This window comes from Lagopus muta, chromosome 4 (genome assembly GCF_023343835.1).
Source record: "Lagopus muta isolate bLagMut1 chromosome 4, bLagMut1 primary, whole genome shotgun sequence".
Taxonomy (NCBI): Eukaryota; Metazoa; Chordata; class Aves; order Galliformes; family Phasianidae; genus Lagopus; species Lagopus muta.
The window spans coordinates 71,164,442-71,175,612 of record NC_064436.1 but is presented as its reverse complement, the minus strand read 5'-3'; the positions used below and the strand labels follow the sequence as shown (position 1 = coordinate 71,175,612).

Sequence of the window (11,171 nt, the reverse complement as noted above, 5' to 3'; positions counted from 1 at the left end):
AGGCGGGATCAGCCCGATCGAGCTGTGGATGTCCCTGTTCCTTGTGGGGAGTTGCACTAGATCATCACAAACGGTCCCTTCCGACTCTAAGGAGTCTATGGCACGATACCCGAAGCCGTGAGGCACGATGACACAAAGGACATTGATGGCCTCGTAAGCAATCAGGGCAGGCGGGGAACCCCGTGTGCTCAACAGCTCCAGGAAACTCACAAGCAGCCCAACCAGGAAGATCCACGTCGGCCACAGAGCCTCCCTGTGCCGGCCCCAGCATTCAGCGCACCAGAGGTATTGCTGCATTGCACTGCTGGGTGCCATGGCTGCAGGGCTGCTATGGAACGGGGGGCAGGGATGGAAGGAAGAGGGCTGGGGAGGTTGGGTGGCATCCAGACTGGGAAACCGACAGCATCCCCTGATGGCCGGGATGGAGATATCTGCGGTGATCCAGACACAGCGCTCCAGCAGAGGACGGCCCTTTGTTTCCTATCAATACAAAGCCACATCTGCCAGCACGACAGAAAGAGCCCTGAGAGCCTGGGGGGGTTGGCCACAAGGCGCTCGCAGAGCCGTGCCCTGACACCTGTTGCTGCCGACCAATTCCTAAGGGAGATCTGGGAGAGAACCAGGCCAAACAGGAACTGAATCCTTGTGCTCAGTGCGCTCGAGCAGCGCAGAGCAGACGGCGCTGGGTGAGGATGAAGCAAACGGCCGCTGGGGCCCAGGGCTTTCCTGCAGCTCAGCTCCCAGCCACATTCACACACCTTGCTCTATCGCCAGCCACGGAGCTCATGGGGCTGCAAGGACAAAGGGCAGGGAGCAGGGCAAGCTCTGGGGACCAACCCCCATTGCATCTCCAAGGGAGCTGCCCACAGCTGGCCCAAAACCCACCCGCATACAAGCAACGCATGAACAAGGGGTTCCTGCCGTTCCAGCGTCCGCCCCACAGATTGCACAGCGCTGGAACCACTAACCAGAGGAGCCCCAGAAACCCTTCGACCCCATTGAGCCGCAAAACAGAAGGAGATCCAACGAGACATGGAACGGAATTGAAATGCGTGCCCTCAAACAACACTCAGCACAGGTGGAATGAATGCGTGGCACAGGAGACGCAGAGGGGACACAGGCAGAGGACGCAGGGAGGACGCGAGGACGCAGAGGGAACGTGTCATAAAATGGGCTGCGGCAACGTGGGAGCAGACGGAGTGAGTTTGGAGGCCCAGGTTGGAGATCCCACAATGAGAATCACGAAAGAGGGAACAGAGACGTCACAAGAAGGTGTTGAGCTTAGAAAGAGTTGCAGAGGAACTCTGCAGAACACAGAATCCCTTTACAGAACAGTGCATCAGCTCCAGGCATTTCTGGAGTCGCAACGCTCAGTCACCCAACCAGCGTCACCTTGGGGCTGACTGAAGCATTCCCGAAACAGATGAGAGCAAAAGAAAGGAACGTCCATCAGTCCCTCCGTTACCAGTTCAGAGAAAGGCAAAGAACCCCTTGACTGCCCTCAGAGAACAAGTGGAAGGCATCAGAAGCAGAGGCAGAGCTGACAGAGCTACCGTAAACCAGCTTACAATCCCCACAGAAAGGCAGAGATCAAAACCCCAACAGCCATCAAGAAAGAATCGCTGACCTCTTCCCCCGAACCAGAGCTCACCCAGCAATCCACAAGAGGCATCTCCAGGAAGAAACCCTGCCTGTGGGGCTGCCAGCCCTTCAATGAGGTGAGGGAGGGGTGGAGCCAGGCTCAGCCCCATCTGCCCCATGGCTGCATTGCTTCCACCTGTGCAGGCAGGGCTGCACCCCTCACCAGGTGCTCCATCACTGCTTCAGGCTGTGATCTCAAAGTTCCCCTAAAAGCAGGAAGGAAAAAAAGTAAAAAAAAAAAAGTAATGACCGGCAGCCAATTGGGTCTGCCTGTCTGGCAAGGGGAGGTTTATCCATGGATGAGCTAGTACTTTGAGTAGAGTACTTTGCTTCCAGTCTGTCCTCAATGGCAATTGGTGACATTTGTAATAAATAGGGGAGCACAGATTTCAGTGCTGATACAGCGAGGTGCTGAGAAGCTGCACGTGCAGCACAAGGGCTGAGATGAGCAGCGTCAATGGAGCGAGTGCTGGCTGCCCAGCTGCCAGGCTCAGCTTACGGCTCCCCAGGGAGAAATGCGCGTCATCTCCTCACACAGCAATTAAAGGCTGCTGTGACGTTATTGGAGGGTTTGGTGTCCTCAGGGGGTGAACCTGGCACCTGCCTGTATGGCAGCATGTGGCCTTTTGGCTCCAACAGCAATCCAAACCCCACAGAAACAGGGAGGGACCCAGAGAGCCCCTCAGTGACTTGGGAGCCACAAGGGCCCCACAGGTGGCACCGCAGGGACCCACAAATGACCCACAGCAGCCTGTGACCCACAAGTGACCCACAGGGACCCACAAGTGCCCCGCAAGGGACAAACAACTGAACCACAAGTGCCCCATAAGTGCCCCATAATTGACCCATCAGCGTCCCATAAGTGCCCCACAAGTGTCCTGTCACCAACAAGTGCCCCCCAGTGCCCCACAAGTGACTCACAAGTGGCACAGCATGGACCCACAAGTGAGACACAGCCCCAGAAGTGCCCCACAGCAGCCTGGGACCGTTAACTGGCAAAGGGACCAGGAATTGACCCATAAGTACCCCCACAAGTGGGGCAGCAGGGACCCACAAATGACTGACAGCAGCCTGGGCCCCAAAAGTGACACATCAGCGCCCCACAAGCGACGCATAAGTGACCCACAGGTCCCACATCTGCTCCCACGGCTGCCTTGCTTCCACCTGTGCTCACAGGGCTGCACTCTTCACCAGCTGCTCCAGCACTGCTTCACATGCACTCCCCATACAACTGGTGGCAGAAAGGCGCTGCGAGAGCGGCGCATGCGCAGTGCCGCTGCGAGAGCGGCGCATGCGCAGCGCCGCATGTAGAGAGTCGCATGCGCAACACCGCATGAAGAGAGGCGCATGCGCAGTGCAGTCACCGAGTAGGCGCATGCGCAGTGAAGAGCTGGGAACAGGCTGCCCCCGTGTGGCCGATATGCGGAACTGCAACGAAATTTTTTCCGCCGTCTCTGGGCTGCCCCGGTGTGGCCGATATGCGGAACTGCAACGAAGTTTTTTCCGCCGTCTCTGCGCTGCCCTCGTGTGGCCGATATGCGGAACTGCGTCCAACTTTTTTCCGCGGTCTCTGGCGTCCCCGCGTAACCAATCCGTGCCCAACAACGCGCCGGTAAAGCGATCGAGAATCCCCGAGCCGCTGCGAGCGCCTCCGAGCGACTCCAAGCCGCTCCGAGTCTCTCCGAGCCCTTCCGAGCAGCTCCGAGCCGCTGCGAATTGCTTCCAGCAGCTCCGAGCCCCTCCGAGCTGCTCCGAGCCCTTCCGCTGCAAATCGACTGCGCGTGCACCCCGATGAGCGCACGAGCAGTGCCGCTGCGAGAGCGGCGCATGCGCCGCACCGCATGTAGAGAGGCGCACGCGCAGTGCTGAGAAAGTGGCGCATGCGCCGTGCGAACTCGACCGAAGACGCATGCGCTGTGAAGAGCTGGGAACGGCACGTGCGCAGTGCGCAGCGCGCGTGGGGCAAGTCCAGACAGGACTCTTTCGTGCAAAATTCACATCTGCTTTCCCATGCGCGTTGTTGGGCACGGATTGGTTACGCGGGGACGCCAGAGACCGCGGAAAAAAGTTGGACGCAGTTCCGCATATCGGCCACACGGGGGCAGCCCAGAGGCAGCGGAAAAAACTTCGTTGCAGTTCCGCATATCGGCCACACGGGGGCAGCCCAGAGACGGCGGAAAAAATTTTGTTGCAGTTCCGCATATCAGCCACACGGGGGCAGCCCGTTCCCAGCTCTGCACTGCGCATGCGTCTTCGCCCGAGTTCGCAGGGCGCATGCGCCTTTTCCCCCGCACTGCGCATGCGCCTACTCGGTGACGGCACTGCGCGTGCGCCTCTCTACATGCGGTGCAGCGCATGCGCCTCTCTAGCGGCGGCACTGCGCGTGCGCTCAGCCGGACGCACGCGTAGTCGATTTGCAGCGGAAGGGCTCGGAGCTGCTCGGAGGGGCTCGGAGGAGCTCGGAGCTGCTGGGAGCAATTCGCAGCGGCTCGGAGCTGCTCGGAAGGGCTCGGAGAGACTCGGAGCGGCTTGGAGTCACACGGAGGGGCTCGCAGCGGCTCGGGGATTCTCGATCGCGTTACCGGCGCGTTGTTGGGCACGGATTGGTTACGCGGGGACGCCAGAGACCGCGGAAAAAAGTTGGACGCAGTTCCGCATATCGGCCACACGGGGGCAGCGCAGAGACGGCGGAAAAAATTTCGTTGCAGTTCCGCATATCGGCCACACGGGGGCAGCCCAGAGACGGCGGAAAAATTTCGTTGCAGTTCCGTATATCGGCCACACGGGGGCAGCCCAGAGACGGCGGAAAAAATTTTGTTGCAGTTCCGTATATCAGCCACACGGGGGCAGCCCGTTCCCAGCTCTGCACTGCGCATGCGTCTTCGCCCGAGTTCGCAGGGCGCATGCGCCTTTTCCCCCGCACTGCGCATGCGCCTACTCGGTGACGGCACTGCGCGTGCGCCTCTCTACATGCGGTGCAGCGCATGCGCCTCTCTAGCGGCGGCACTGCGCGTGCGCTCAGCCGGACGCACGCGTAGTCGATTTGCAGCGGAAGGGCTCGGAGCTGCTCGGAAGGGCTCGGAGGAGCTCGGAGCTGCTTGGAGCAATTCGCAGCGGCTCGGAGCTGCTCGGAAGGGCTCGGAGGAGCTCTGAGCTGCTTGGAGCAATTCGCAGTGGCTCGGAGCTGCTCAGAAGGGCTCGGAGGGGCTCGGAGCGGCTTGGAGTTGCTCGGAGGGGCTCGGAGCGACTCGCAGCGGCTCGGGGATTCTCGATCGCCTTACCGGCGTGCAGCAGCAGCACCGACACGAGCGTGTCTCAGGAAAGCAATACATCTGAGCAAATCCGGGCTCTGTAACACGCTATATATACGCGCCGGTTTCTGCCAGGCGAGGCGCATACGCCAGCCGCGGCATGGTAATACGCTTGCGCCAGCTCAGCAGCGAACAGCGTCTGCGGCTTCTTGGCACAGCACTGCGCATGCGTCGGTCACTGCGTGCAGCCCGCATGCGCCGACTTCATGCAGGCAGTACCCATGCGCCTTCCTGGACATCGCACTGTGCATGCATCAGTTTCCTCACCGCAGGGCGCATGCGCAATTCTCCTCTCCGCAGCGCGCGTGAGGCAAGCCCAGACAGAACTCTTTCGTGCAAAATTCACATCTGCTTTCCCATGCGCGTTGTTGGGCACGGAATGGTTACGCGGGGACACCAGAGACTGCAGAAGAAAGTTGGAGGCAGTTCCGCATATCGGCCACACGAGGGCAGCCCAGAGACGGCGGAAAAAACTTCGTTGCAGTTCCGCATATCGGCCACACGGGGGCAGCGCAGAGACCGGAGAGCACATCGTTGCAGTTCCGCATATCGGCCACAAGGGGGCAGCCCAGAGAGCGGAAAAAATTTCGTTGCAGTTCCGGATACCGGCCACACGGGGGCAGTCCAAAGACCGGAGAGCACATCGTTGCAATTCCCCATATCGGCCACACGGAGGCAGCCAAAGACCGGAGAGCACATCGTTGCAGTTCCGCATATCGGCCACACGAGGGCATCCCAAAGACCGGAGAGCACATCGTTGCAGTTCCGCATATCGGCCACAGGGGGGCAGCCCAGAGAGCGGAAAAAATTTCGTTGCAGTTCCGCATATCGGCCACAAGGGGGCAGCCCAGAGAGAGGAAAAAATTTCGTTGCAGTTCCGGATACCGGCCACACGGGGGCAGCCCAGAGAGCGGAGAGCACATCGTTGCAGTTCCGCATATCGGCCACACGGGGGCAGCGCAGAGACGGCGGAAAAAACTTCGTTGCAGTTCCGCATATCGGCCACACGGGGGCAGCCCAAAGACCGGAGAGCACATCGTTGCAGTTCCGCATATCGGCCACACGGGGGCAGCCCAGAGACGGCGGAAAAAATTTTGTTGCAGTTCCGCATATCAGCCACACGGGGGCAGCCCGTTCCCAGCTCTGCACTGCGCATGCGTCTTCGCCCGAGTTCGCAGGGCGCATGCGCCTTTTTCCCCGCACTGCGCATGCGCCTACTCGGTGACGGCACTGCGCGTGCGCCTCTCTACATGCGGTGCGGCGCATGCGCCTCTCTAGCGGCGGCAATGCGCATGCTCCTATCCGGACGCACGCGCAGTCGATTCGCAGCGCACTGCGCACGCGCCGATCACAGCTCTGCACGGCGCATGCGTCTTCGCCCGAGATCGCACGGCGCATGCGCTTGTTTCCCCGCACTGCGCATGCGCCTACTCGGTGACGGCACTGCGCGTGCGCCTCTCTAGATGCGGTGCGGCGCATGCGCCGCTCTCGCAGCGGCAATGCGCATGCTCTTATCCGGACGCATGCGTAGTGGATTCGCAGCGCACGCCGCACACGCCGTTTTCACGTCTGCACTGCGCATGCGTCTTCGGTCGAGTTCGCACTGCGCATGCGCCACTTTCTCGGCACTGCGCATGCGCCTACTCGGTGACTGCACTGCGCGTGCGCCTCTCTACATGCGGTGCGCCGCATGCGCCGCTCTCGCAGCGGCGCTGCTCGTGCGCTCATCGGGGCGCACGCGCAGTCGATTCGCAGCGGAAGGGCTCGGAGCTGCTCGGAGAGGTTCGGAGGGGCTCGGAGCTGCTGGGAGCAATTCACAGCGGCTCGGAGCAGCTTGGAATGGCTCGGAGAGACTCGGAGCGGCTTGGAGTCGCTCGGAGGGGCTCGCAGCGGCTCGGGGATTCTCGATCGCGTTAACGGCGCGTTGTTGGGCACGGATTGGTTACGCGGGGACATCAGAGACAGCGGAAAAAATTTCGTTGCAGTTCCCCATATCGGCCACACGGGGGCAGCCCGTTCCCAGCTCTTCACTGCGCATGCGCCTACACGGTGACTGCACTGCGCATGCGCCTCTCTACATGCGGCGCTGCGCATGCGCCGCTCTCGCAGCGGTACTGCGCATGCGCTCATCCGGACGCACACGCAGTCGATACGCAGAGCACTGCGCACGCGCCGTTTTCACATCTGCACTGCGCATGCGTATTCGGCCGTGTTCGCATGGCGCATGCGCCACTTTCTCGGCACTGCGCATGCGCCTAGTGGGTGACTGCACTGCGCGTGCGCTTCTCTCGCAGCGGCAATGCGCATGCTCTTATCCGGACGCACGCGCAGTCAATTCCCAGCGCACTGCGCACGCGCCGTTCCCAGCTCTGCACTGCGCATGTGTCTTCGGCCGAGTTCGCACGGCGCATGCGCCACTTTCTCGGCTTTGTGCATGCGCGTATAGGGTGACTGCACTGCGCGTGCGCCTCTCTACATGCGGTGCGGCGCATGCGCCGCTCTCGCAGCGGCACTGCTCGTGCGCTCATCGGGGCGCACGCGCAGTCGATTTGCAGCGGAAGGGCTCGTAGCAGCTCGGAGAGGCTCGGAGGGGCTCGGAGCTGCTGGGAGCAATTCGCAGCGGCTCGGAGCTGCTCAGAAGGGCTCGGAGTGACTCGGAGCGGCTTGGAGTCGCTCGGAGGGGCTCGCAGCGACTCGCAGCGGCTCGGGGATTCTCGGTCGCGTTACCGGTGTGCAGCAGCACCGACACGAGCATGTCTCGGGAAAGCAATATATCTGAGCAAATCCGGGCTCTGTAACACGCTTTATATATACGCGCCGGTTTCTGCAACGCGAGGCGCATACGCCAGCCGCGTCATGGTAATACGCATGCGCCAGCTCAGCACCGAACAGCGTATGCGGCTTCTTGGCACAGCACTGCACGTGCGTGGGTCATTGCGTGCAGCCCGCATGTGCCGACTTCATGCAGGCAGTACCCATGCGCCTTCCTGGACATCGCACTGTGCATGCGTCAGTTTCCTCACCGCAGAGCGCATGCGCAATTCTCCTCGCCGCAGCGCGCATGAGGCAAGTCTGGACCGGACTCTTTCGTGCAAAATTCACATCTGCTTTCCCATGCGCGTTGTTGGGCACGGATTGGTTACGCGGGGACGCCAGAGACCGCGGAAAAAAGCTGGACGCAGTTCCGCATATCGGCCACACGAGGGCAGCCCAGAGACGGCGGAAAAAACTTCGTTGCAGTTCCGCATATCGGCCACACGGGGGCAGCCCAGAGACGGCGGAAAAAATCTCGTTGCAGTTCCGCATATCGGCCACACGGGGGCAGCCCAGAGAGCGGAAAAAATTTCGTTGCAGTTCCGCATATCGGCCACACGGGGGCAGCCCAGAGAGAGGAAAAAATTTCGTTGCAGTTCCGCATATCGGCCACACGGGGGCAGCCCAGAGACGGCGGAAAAAATCTCGTTGCAGTTCCGCATATTGGCCACACGGGGGCAGCCCAAAGACCGGAGAGCACATCATTGCAGTTCCGCATATCGGCCACGCGGGGGCAGCCCAGAGACGGCGGAAAAATTTCGTTGCAGTTCCGCATATCGGCCACACGGGGGCAGCCCAGAGAACGGAAAAATTTTCGTTGCAGTTCCGCATATCGGCCACACGGGGGCAGCCCAGAGAGCGGAAAAAATTTCGTTGCAGTTCCGCATATCGGCCACACGAGGGCAGGAGAGACAGCGGAAAAAACTTCGTTGCAATTCCGCATATCGGCCACACGGGGGCAGCTCAGAGCAGAGAACACTTCGTTGCAGTTCCGCATATTGGCCACACGGGGGCAGTGCAGAGAGCGGAAAACACTTCTTTGTAGTTCCGCATATCGGCCACACGACGGCACCACCTCGTGGCCAATCGGTGGCATTGCGGCCATGTATATTTATTTCCGTAAGCAGCAGGACGCATGCGTAGCGCGTGGGGGGGAGGGGGGGATATCGAGACTCGCGCATACGTATTGCTTCACCCACGGAGTCAGAGCGCTCGGCTACGTGCCACAGCCTCACTGCAGCTTTGTCCCACGTTTCTGTGCCATGGATCGCAGCCCCATCTGCTTCTAAGTTACGAGAGACCCGCACCAAAAGTCACCTTACCTCTACGCTTCCTCCTTCAGCGTGCTGCTTCTGCAAAATCGTTTCCACGATTTCGCAAACCGCCTCCTGCTCCTTTGTAATACTTGTTCCCATCGTTCCCCATTGCTCACCTTTGTCCTGCAGAAATGATTGTGGCCGTGCAGCCTAGTCCTGCTTCCTTTCAGCAGTTTTTTGAGTCCAGCTTCCTTTCAATGACCCTTGGGTCATTTTTCCTTTCAGCAGCCCTAATTCCTTGCCACCGGTCAGCTTAATAGCAGGTGATCTCCCAAAGCTGATCCTGATATGGGGCCCCTGTTCGGGCACCATTGGTGGCAAGTGATGCACAGACTCCATTGCTGGAGCAGAACGAAGACCTTTAGCGTAGGTGCTTACCTTTTATATCCCCTGTGTAGTCAATGAATGCACAGATGCTATAGTTATGAGATATGCCAGAAAGCTTGGCTATGCAGTTGTTATACCAAACAGAACAGATAGGATGCTTACCCGTGTCCTGGGCTTGCTATGAAACTGCAGAGGAGATCACCAGCAGAGATCCTTCCCCACTGGTAGTCAGCTCTTAAATGGGTCTGGGAGAGGTGCACCCCTTCCAGCAGCACAGGTGAATTGCTTTCACTGTGCTCCCATGGCTGACCCATGGCTTGCCTCAGGTGATCAATCAGAGGTTCAGGCCCTGATTCAGCAGTTCCCATCCCCCCCAACCACCTCTTGCTCACATGTACCAGCCAGGTGCTTCATGTGTGCTTACACCTGGTGCAAGTAGCTGCAGAGCTCATTTATTCATTAGCTCGGTCTTCTGTTCATCATGTCTTTGTTTGTCCCACACGGCTGCATCTGGAGAGAGAGCACGAGGCCATGGCATACACGCAGACCCTGCCCAGGCAGCTGCAGCAGTCTCTTCTGCCAGCTCTCTCTTACCTCCACCATTTCCACTTCTCAGGCAGGAGCCCTGTGGGGCAGAGATTGAGAGCTTAAAGCAGAGAGAAAAAAGCCTTCTGGGACTCCTCTGCCCCACTGCCAGTTGTTCCAGGAAGAAGAAGAAGAAGAAAAAAAAAAAAAACAGTTCCAGAAATAAGTGGACCTGAAACCTCATTTACCACATCCTACCACAGTTCTGGGACTGTTTCAAGACCCAAGTGGATGCCTACCTGTGCGACCTACTATAGAGAACCTGCTTTAGCAGAGGGGATGGGCTTGTTCTCTTGAGGTCCCGTTCCTAAGAGGTCCCCTTCCTAACCCCTGCAATTCTGTGATTTTGTGACATGTGAAAAAGATAAAAATCTTCAAAGCTATTTGAGACTTGGGGAGTGAAAGAACTGCCTATAAGATTTCTAAACGAGTCTTGCAAACTGTTTCTACATCAAGAGCAGTGTTCAGCACTTTGTCTTTTTGAGAGGCAAGAATGAGAGGGAGTAAAAGTGCCGTGAGAAATTTGGGATGCAGACCTGTGGGTTAGATCTGTGAAGATGCGTGTTGCCTTCAGTGCTGGGAACTGCACTGGTGCTGGCACTGAGACGCGGTGGAGCACAGAGCAGCTTCACAGCACGCAGCCACACTCCCATAGCAGTGCCTGCCATCAGTCACTTTGTCTTCAGTGGTTTGCACTGAGCGCTGCACACTGCGGTTCTCTCCTGAAAAAGCTGGCCAGTTCTTTGCGTCCATGAAACGCCCCACATTTTGGGTAGTTCCTGAAGAACCAAGTAAAATATATTACAACTACATAATTTGCTGCAACTTAGGTCCACTTATGAACTCCCTTTGAAAGCCTGCTGTTTCTAGAAGAACACCAATCCAAACTGGTTCAGGAAATTTCGTGGTCAAGGCATGAGCACAGTTTTGCAGGCTACAACTTGTTGAGCGTGCAGTTTTTCGCTGTCAGGAAAGAACGGAATGCTAGGTTCTCCTGACCAATGCCTCTATCAAGATAACCGCAGTGGAGGGGAGAACAGCAGGCAGGAATATGCACATATTGCTGCTGAGAAAGCTACTACTTGCTGTATCAGTCATGATTCAGAATGCCTGAAAACATCTGCTGGAACTACTTGTCAGTCTATGATACGCGTCTTGTCATCAGACTGTTTATTTT

The 11,171-nt window shown here is 58.5% G+C and overlaps 1 long non-coding RNA gene across 2 annotated transcripts in view; it reads right to left on the bottom strand.

Moving 5' to 3' along the window:
• Window positions 1-894: 894 nt before the first annotated feature.
• LOC125691897 (uncharacterized) overlaps window positions 895-11,171 on the bottom strand; it is a 31,205-nt gene continuing 20,928 nt past the window's right edge. Inside the window, exons 2-3 of one of the 2 annotated variants that reach the window (XR_007376308.1) lie at window positions 1,652-1,847; window positions 895-1,495 (exon numbers count right to left, since the gene is read on the bottom strand). This is a non-coding gene — a long non-coding RNA (uncharacterized LOC125691897). The remainder of the gene's footprint in view (window positions 1,496-1,651; window positions 1,848-11,171) is intronic. The other variant, XR_007376309.1, reaches the window with a different exon arrangement.